Source organism: Ambystoma mexicanum, chromosome 4q (assembly GCF_040938575.1).
Source record: "Ambystoma mexicanum isolate Mex_15411 chromosome 4q, UKY_AmexF1_1, whole genome shotgun sequence".
Classification (NCBI taxonomy): Eukaryota; Metazoa; Chordata; class Amphibia; order Caudata; family Ambystomatidae; genus Ambystoma; species Ambystoma mexicanum.
The window spans coordinates 119525826-119535521 of NC_090928.1; positions in this window are offsets into that span (position 1 = coordinate 119525826).

A 9696-nucleotide genomic window follows, 5' to 3' on the forward strand; every position below is an offset into this window, starting at 1 on the left:
ACTCTATCCTATCAGTGACACCAGACCCTCATAGGGAACCCAGGGTGAATGTCGTTATAGGGGGTAAAGAATATTCCTTCCTCGTTGACATGGGTGCAACACGCTCGTGCATACGAGAAGGCAAGTTTTCCTTGTCCGGCAAGACCAGATACTCAGAGTTTTACAGGAGCTCACAGTCGAGTTCCCTTTACAGACGCACTCCCAGTCTCCGTAGGAGAGTGTGAAATGAATGTACCTTTGTTGTATTCTTGCCAGATCCCAGTAAACATCTTGGGTCGAGACTTAAAGACAAAATTAAACATGACGATTTCATTCACGTAGGAGGGCATAATATGCTCCACTCCGGGAATGCACTACTCAAATGTATGCAAAATGATTTGAGCGTAGTCAGGACACATAGCCATGAGAGCTATACCATTAGAGCCTGAAATGTTTTCATATGGCATGCGTGTGCTTATGGCAGGATTACCAGGCCTCACAGATAGAACTTTGAGAACCCCGGATGAGTTTTTATTCAGACCAACAATACCTATGCATGAAGAGGAGGGACAAGTATTTCCCTTGATGATACATGCTGCAGCAGTGCGAGGGAAAGTAGCATTGGTCGAAGGCTACGATGATGAAGGCAGACAATGGTGCGCGATTATCGCCATTGAAGAAGGGTATTGAGTGACTGACGTCACCAATGATGATCTGTTTGAAGAGCAACCAGACTCAGAAGCAACAAGGGTGGAAGTGAGTCTCGTATTTTGGGTAAAAATGATCAGTAGAGAAGTGCCTCAGAGAATGATGTTGGCGCTGAAGAGTCCGGAATATTTTGATGAGGATATAGCTAAAATACCTGTCTCAGTATGGACTACAGGACCCTATGACGTATGCCTCCTGAAGGGGGTGAGAAAAGTAAAAATTAAACTGAAACCAGGAGCAATTTTACTGAGAGCCCGACAATATCCCATGTCCAGAGAGGCGGATGAAGCGATCGCAAAGACAATTTCTGCCATGATGGACCAGGGCATTTTAGTGACGTCAGAGTCACCATGTAACACAGTGGTTTATCCTGTCAAAAAATCAAAGGGGGGGTTGTGGCGTTTTATCCAGGATTTACGAGCAATAAATGACATTGTTGAAGACGAGTTCCCTTTAGTCCCTAATCCATCTACAATTCTATGTAATATACCCATCGAGGCAAAATATTTCATGGTGATTGACTTGAAAAATGCTTTTTTTCTCAATCCTGTTGCACCGTGACTCACATGATCTGACGTCATTCACGTTCAGACAAATGCGTCTGAAAAGCACGAGGTTGCCACAGGGGTACTGTGAGTCCCCGTCAATTTTCAATAGAGTCCTACAGATGGACCCAAGCAATATTGCATTAGAAAGTGTCGTCTTGCAGTATGTGGATGACATTCTAATCTGCAGTACCACAGAAGAGCAATGCAGACTCGATTCTGTTCAGCTACTGACTATACTGGCTGAGAAAGGCTATAAGGTTGACAAGGAAAAGTTACAATATTGTCAACAGGAAGTGCTGTACATAGGCCAGCTGATCTCTCACGAAGGAAAGAAGGTGACCCCAGAAAGGGCTGAAGCAATATTGAACACGGCTAAACCACACACGATAAAGCAAATGCATAGCTTTCTAGGCCTGTGCAACTATGTCAGAGCATGGGTTTTTGATTACAGCTCATATACCAAGCCCTTGCTTCAGGCTCTAAAGAAGGCCCAGGTGACAAAGGAAAAGATTGAATGGTCTGAGGCGATGGAAAAAGGGTTTGTGGAACTCAAGAGAGCAATTTGTGCGGCTCCAGTTCTCGGAATTCCTAATTATGTAGAGGAATTCTACCTGTTTTCACACACAGATGGCAACATTATGACGGCAGTGCTCGCTCAAAGAACCTCGTTGGGGTAAAAGCCCTTAGCATATTACAGTGGGAACCTGGACCAAGTAATGAAAGGCCAATTCCCATGCAAACAAAGTTTAGCTGCCGCAGCATTCGCCAAGGAGAAGGCGACAACCATTGTAATGGGATGTTCCATGACGTTATACGTCAAGCGTTTGTTATTTGCCATTTTAGAGAAACCAAAAGGCACATTGACATCTCAGAGAGCTTCTGCTTATGAAGTGATCATATCAAATCCATCGATCAAAACAGTCCGATGTAAAACAGTGAACCCAGCCACGTTCATAGCAGAGACAGTCACTGAAGGAGAGCCAATACATGACTGTGCAAACTATGAAGAATTCTATGATGAAATCCCCAGGGTAAAAGAAAATGCCTTGGCAGGAGGAGAGATTGGCCCTCATTCCGAGTTAGGACTACACCATGGAGTAAATAGTTCCATGGTTGGCAACCATGGAGCTATTTACTCCATGGAATACCGGCATGGTGAATGGAGTAATTACCGGTCCATTCCAAGGTTGGATGGACCGGTAATTCCCCATTCACCATAGCCCTTCCCCATCCCCATTTCTGCCCCCATAGGGCTCAATGGGAATGGGGAAGGAGGTAATTACGGCACCGTAAATTAATGTGCCGTAATTTACTCCAAGGTCACTTTGCGGGTCCCGTAATTTACTCCTGCTAAAAGCAGGAGGTAAAGAGGGACCCGCAAAGGGAACTCGGAATACGGAGGTAAGGGATTACCGCCATCGGTGCCCTTACAGGCGCCGGTAATCCCTTACCTCCAACCTCAGAATGACCCCCATTGTCTTTAACAGGTCGTCGAGAATCAAACAAAGTGACGGACAAAGATATACAGGCGTTGCTGTAACTAAACACATAGCAAATGGAGAATTTCGAGTACTCGTCAGTGCACGAATACCGCCTCATTATTCAGCACAAGCTACAGAATTATTGGCATTGATACTCACCATTGAGAATCACGCAGACCAGGAAGTAACGGTGTACAGTGACTCTGCCTATGTGACATCGACAGTGCACGCAGGACAGGTTTAGCGCGCTGGAAAAGGAGGGGCTACCTCCGAGCAGACGGCACAGCAGTGCAGCACGCAGCCTTATTGGACAGGTTGATTAAGGCACTACAGCTCCCAGTGGGCATAGCGGTCGTGAAATGCGCCGCCCACATGAAGGGGACAGATTTTGTGTTGCGTGGAAATCACGGAGCAGACACAGTAGCCAAGCGTATGGCATCCAAAAGTGAGACAGTATTGGAAGTGGAAGTGGCGTGCACCCATGAGAGAATGATGGCACGCACCACACCTGAAGCCTATAGCAATCTGGGGCAAACACAACTAATGGAGCTTCAAGGGGAGGCACTGCAGGACGAGAAGAACCTGTGGAAACATCGGGGGTGTTCTTTAACCCCCTCTGACGGATTATGGTGGCAAGACAGCACTGGTAAACCAGTAATGCCTGTAGCCCTACTAAAAATAGCATTGGAGCAATTGCATTACCCGATGCACCTAACAAAAGAGAATCTAGCAGCAACGCTCGCGGAAGACTGGTTTGTACCGAATTCAGCAGAGCATGTTGCATTTTTCATGGTGAACTGCATAATCTGCCAGCAATTCACCACTGGGCACACGTTAAAAGTAATGAGAGGAGTCATCCCCCAGCCAAATGGGCCTTTTCAGCATCTGCATGTTGATTACGTCGACATGATTCAAGTATGCAACGGGTACAGATACTTAATTGTCGTGGTGTGTCCATTCCCTAGATGGATAGAAGCAGGTCCATGTACACACCCAAACTCTACCTGTGCGCCCAAATTCCTTGTGAGGGAAGTGTGTGCGAAGTAATGAGATCAGATAATGGGGCTCATTTTGTAAATGCAGTCTTTGAGCAGATTAGCTTGTTGCTTGGTATAAAGCACAAGTTCTCGTTGGCGTATCCTCCAGAAGGTAATGGGGTTTGTGAGAGGCTCAACGGCTTGTTTAAGGAAAGGATAGCCAAGTTGAAGCTTACTCTAAAGAGGGGATGGTTGCACTGCCTTCCATTGGCGCTGTATACTCTTCGGAACCAACCAGGCTCCGACCATCATCTTACGCCGCACGAGATATTCACAGGAAGAAGGATGAGGACTCCCTAACCCCTTGAGACATAGCTAGATGTGATGCCCAGTCAACCCGAGAGGTCCTAGGATCCGAAATGGAAAAGTATTTAAACTGCATGACATTCAGCCTTACTGTAATTTCAGACCAACTGCAACGACGACGAAAAGGGTGCAGCGCAGCACAAAACACAGAGGGAGACGCTGCAACAGACCCAGTTCAAGGTCTATGTGTTCCACTGGTCTTCCCTGGAGATAATGGGCCTCATTACAACACTGGCGGTAACCCATGGCGCTATTAGCACCATGGTTGCTGCAGGTGTTGTAACAAGTCCACCAATGTTCAATGGGGAATTACCACCCCATTCCAAGGTTGGCAGGGTGGTAATTCCCCATTGAACATTGACCCTTCCCCATTCCCATTTTTGCCCCATAGGGCTCAATGGGACTGGGGAAGGCGGTAATAACAGTACCGCAAATTGCGGTACCGTAATTACCTTGAAGGTCCCTTTGCGGGTCCCTACTTTAACGGCTGGTCCAGACCAGCCGTTCAGGTCGGGTCCCGCAAAGGGACCTCGTAATTAGGCACTAAGGGATTAACGGCACCATTAACCCCTTAGCGCCAGGGTCGTAATGACCCCCAATGTACTAGTGAAAAACCACATGAGGAAAAGGTGGGACGAGCCAAGATTCAATGGTCCTTTCATCGTGGAGGACTGCACTCCATAAACTGTGAGACTGCAGGGCAAGAGAGCAAGGATTTTTCTAAATGACATTAAGCCCTACATCGGAGAAAGCCCCCCCTGCACCCTACCACGAAGAGAATACGGACAACGGGGAAGAACCACAGCATGTGCAGATGAGATCCATGACGAGGAAGAATGACGCATGAGCAGTAAAGCAAGACAAAGAACCCTTTTGCAATTGTGGCTTAACTTGGACATTTTCCCTAAGCAAAAAAGGGGTAAGGACATAAAAAACAGACACTCTGTACATCCTAGTTGCAGGGTGAAGAAGAAATTTGCGCATATAAGCCACAGCACGTTTTTGACACAAACTTTTGAACCAAGTCACACTTGAGCCTTGTTGAGGAAAAGACTATAACAAACCGTGATCAAGAACTCTTTCATTGAAAGTAAATACAGTATCCTGAATCATCCAGTATCAAGACTTTGTTTGGCAGCACTTATGGTGTCACCCAGTAGAGACATCACGAAGGACGTGCTCACTTACTTCCACTTAGTACTAGTATCATATCCGTCACTGGTATGGAGGGTCACCAGTGTCACAGACTTTCTACAAGATCCTGAGAACGATAAATTAATCAGACACCTGCTTACTGTCATTGCGGAAGCCTTCATCGTACTCCCGGAGTACGGTGAGAAGGGCACAAATGCTTCCATCACAGGCGATTCTAGGTGAACTCATCAATACACTTTTCTTTTGCATAATCGAAGATTGTCCATCTATTGTCGGGAGAAAAACAGACACTCTGACGTTTATTCGAGATCCAGCAAACACTGAACATTTGAGCAATCTGTTAAACAAAATTAGTATACTGGTCACACTCCATACGTCCGGACAGTGCAAACATTGTTCACGTCAAGGAAAGAATTTATAATCCTAAACCCAGCAAAGACAGGACGAATGTCCCTTTCGCTAGAAGACAGCAGATTGGTGCATAGTATCTTTTTCCGCATAGTGGCTGACTTTCCTGAATTAGTGGGGAGACCTATCGGAATTGACGTCCCCACGTTCATCCGAGACACAGCAAATATTGCACAATTGGGAATGCTCCTACATGGAGTCATCCTCCAAGTGGAACTTTCAAATCATCAGAGAGATTATCTGGGGAGATTCTGAAGAAACTTTCCAGCGAGGTACAGATCGAGGGAGCAGAGTCAAGAACCTTATTTGTTGTATTTGTCATTTTTTCCCATATTTCTTCATACTAACCAGTGTCCAATATGTCCTCAGGACTGAAGCAGATTAGAGGAGTGGACTGGGAGCTCACATACTTTGAACATGCACAGTAAAAAGCATCTCACTGAAGTGTTAATCTAATCTATTTTTCCCATAGTAGCAAAGGAACTGTATCCTGTATCAAGAGACAATTACCTTCCGCAAGAGGGGGGTCACTTGTGAAGCACTCGACACTTTATGACACAAACTGTGCAAAGAACGATATTAAGTGAAGGAAAACAATAACACTGACACTTGGTAAATGATCAAGATGGGGGCCCAGAACAGTAACCTGGTCCTCCCACAAACAAAGAGGCACCCTCGCTTCTATGGAAGAAAATGCTGCCGCCTTACTTACCGAACTATAATGTATTTATGCATTGTGTTTATCATTATTTTTCTGTCATTGACGATCAGCACTGCACTTTTTATTGGTGCACGAAGCGGTCCAATTTCAGTGCACCCACCTGATGATGTACGCATGAAAACCCACAAAAGCACCCATACCCTATACAGTAATTCCAGTCCCGAGAAAATCTGATGGTAAAGTAAATGACCTGAGAATTAATGTAATTAGCAGTGAAGCATACACACTTGAAGTAACGAATGAGCAGGAAAGCCGGAGACAGGGTCGGCACGAAAGACATGAAGACAAAGCACTGACACCCACACGCGCACACACACTGAATGCACACGAACCATGCCAAGTGTCAATGACCACAGAACCTCAAATGAAAGCAACAGAGAAGACAAAACTGCCTACCATAAAAACCTTCACAGGAGATAGTGAGAGAAAACAAGAAGAATTAAGAGAAAGACCAAAAGAAGCAGTCATATCATACTCATACTCTTAAGAAAACAGACGCGGCTGCAGAAAGACTCTCAGCAAGGACACAAATGTTAGTAGACTTATTATTCGCGTACATAGCTAGAGCGAAGAAACTGCATGAGGAACTGAAAAATAAAACCACAGAGACTGCATTGGCAAGCACACAAGTTCCAACACGAGGGACAAGTACCAGGCCCACAATACAGCCATACACTGGGTCAGCGACAGGCTGGTGGTTGATAAAGGCACTTATAGATGGCAGAAAAAAGATGCAAGAAGAGAAGGAGAGAACTGCAAAACCTCCATCTACCTCATCGATGCAGATAAAGAAACCTGCACCGTGGACCAGAATGCCCGAGAGTCCTCCAGCAAGAAAAAGCCATACAGACGCATTTAGGGATGTAGTTATAGCAAAATACAGGAAGACACTAAGAATCAAGAGAAGCCTGCATGAAGATAACAATGAACTGAACGACTACCTAGACAGCACAGCACTTCTAGGGAGAAACATTTGGTACCAGCACATGAAAGAAGTTGGAAGGCGACCTTCAGAAGCAGAATGCTTCGTTTGTGCACTTCTACCGTACAGCATGGGGAAATCCAAGATCTTTGTGGCTGTCGAACAGCACATTGTCAGTCACATGTAGCAATGTGCAACACCAGAGGCCAGTTCATGGGGAGGGATGCCTCATTGATATGGGCAACTGAAACAGATTACCCCGATGAAGATGATTATGTTCAGGACATTAAGACGAGAAATAGAGCCCATACTAGGAATCACGTGATCGGTATGTGAAGCCTGAAGATAAAGGAGCAGGAGTAAGATGGGAAATAAACCCGAGACTGAACGTCCAAGGAAAAACTCCATAAGAGGCTCAAATTTGGAAGAACAGAGGCCAGATGCAGATTTGGGGAACAGTGCTTTCATCAGACAGATGGGAAGAAGGAGTGGTGATCTGCCGAGCATGGATGGTCCTTGGAGCCTGCAAGGAAGCAATAGAAAACTCACAGAGGTTGTGCAAACCTCTATGGCCAAAACTCACAAGATTACTGGCATGGGTCGAAGTCAGAGGAGGACCCCTGCAGATAGTGCCACTGGAAAGCCCAAAATTGTGCTTCAGAAACAATGGCACAATGAAGATGGGACAATCAGAACTGCAGACACATTTTTGAAGCTCCAGGAATGACTCTCGGAACTGCAGTAATTATGGATCATTATTGGGCGTGTGGATCCAAAGCATTCATAAGACTGCCGAGAAACTGGGGAGGCATATGCACAATAGTGAACGTCCACGTTCAGGCACTACTGATCCCGAAAAGTGAACTGAATATTGACAGTTTCCCAAAAGCAGATGCTCACATGAGGAAAAGAAGATCTGTGGAAATGGTATCCCGAATGAAGAGAGAGAACTACTTCTCTGCCAAATCAGAAGAAGCATTCCATGCAATCCCATATGAACACAGGCTGTTCAGCCTCATCAGTGTTAACAACAATCATTATGCCAAGATTCCAGGTTAGAGCAAACACTAAATGGTTGCAAATAACAAGATGGGAATTATTGCAGACCATCAACTCGACAATAAAGGGATTCAATGCGATCAAGGAAGAATTAAGAGCAATCAGCTGAATGACTCTCCAGAACAGATATGTACTTGACATGATCACAGCGATGGATGGAGGTGTTTGTGCAAAAAATCGCACATTTATACCTTCTCATGACAAAGAAAATTGAACTTTAACAGAAGCCATAGGTATGCTGACAAACCTGCAGAACCAGATGATCGACGAAACTGACAAAGTTGATGATGACAGCTGGTTTGGATCACTATTCTCATGGGTCCCACAATGGATGACAGACATATTCAATTCCTGGGAGCTCTGCTATTGATGATACTACTAGGATTTTGTGTTATCAAAACAATCTCGCAATGCCAGAAAACTGCAAAGAAAGCCATAGGGATGAAGGTCATGATTGATGTCAAGCCAGGATGGAAGCCCAGAGACCTAACTGACGAAGTAATAAGAGACTTTGTGAAGGCCAAACAATATGCGCCAGAAGGAACAAAGTTCCTGTATCCCAGGAAACGCAGAAATTATGAAGGAAAATTGATCTATTGCAGCCTAAATGGACAGTGTCAGCTAATGACCTGGAATAAAGATGAACATGTGAAAACAGCAGGAAGCCTGAAAGGAGTGATACAAATATGGACTCCGAAGAGACTTTCCTTCACACCATCATATACAAACCCAGAAGACGAAGAAATGGATACAGAACTACGTAAGACGAATCCAAAGAAGGAAGCAGAAGTGGTCAATGAACCGACCAGAGGGGGGAGTGTAGAGGAGGTCCCAGGTATGGCCTGCACTCCAGCCACCAATTTTGAAGTACCAGGAACGAACACACCGAGATATGTGATGTATGACGAACAAATAAACCATCAGAGAGCTGCACTAGGGCTCTGCCCAGTGCCCATCAGAAGAGCTATACCTATTGAGATGCCAATAACCAGACAACCATGGACAGTAAGGTATCCATTGAGACATCCTTACCAGCAAATGACACGAAATGAAGACTACTTGAAAACTGTCCCAGAAGAAACTCAAAAGGCCTTAATTTATGGCGAATGGTGACGACACAAGGGCCCGGACAGACTCACAGATGAAAGAAACGACAACCAAAAGATGACACACAAAGACGAAATGTTATGAATAATGATGTAATGGACTTAGAAGAAGAGACGATGTTGAAATGTAAAGAAATGTAACTGTAAAGCAGGATGAAAGTATTCAACCAGCTAACGCCTGTATATAGGCTTGGAACACAAGAAGCTAAGAAACAGTGCGGCTTGCTATGCTTAGTAGAAGAAGAGACCGGCAAGCGCCAACTATA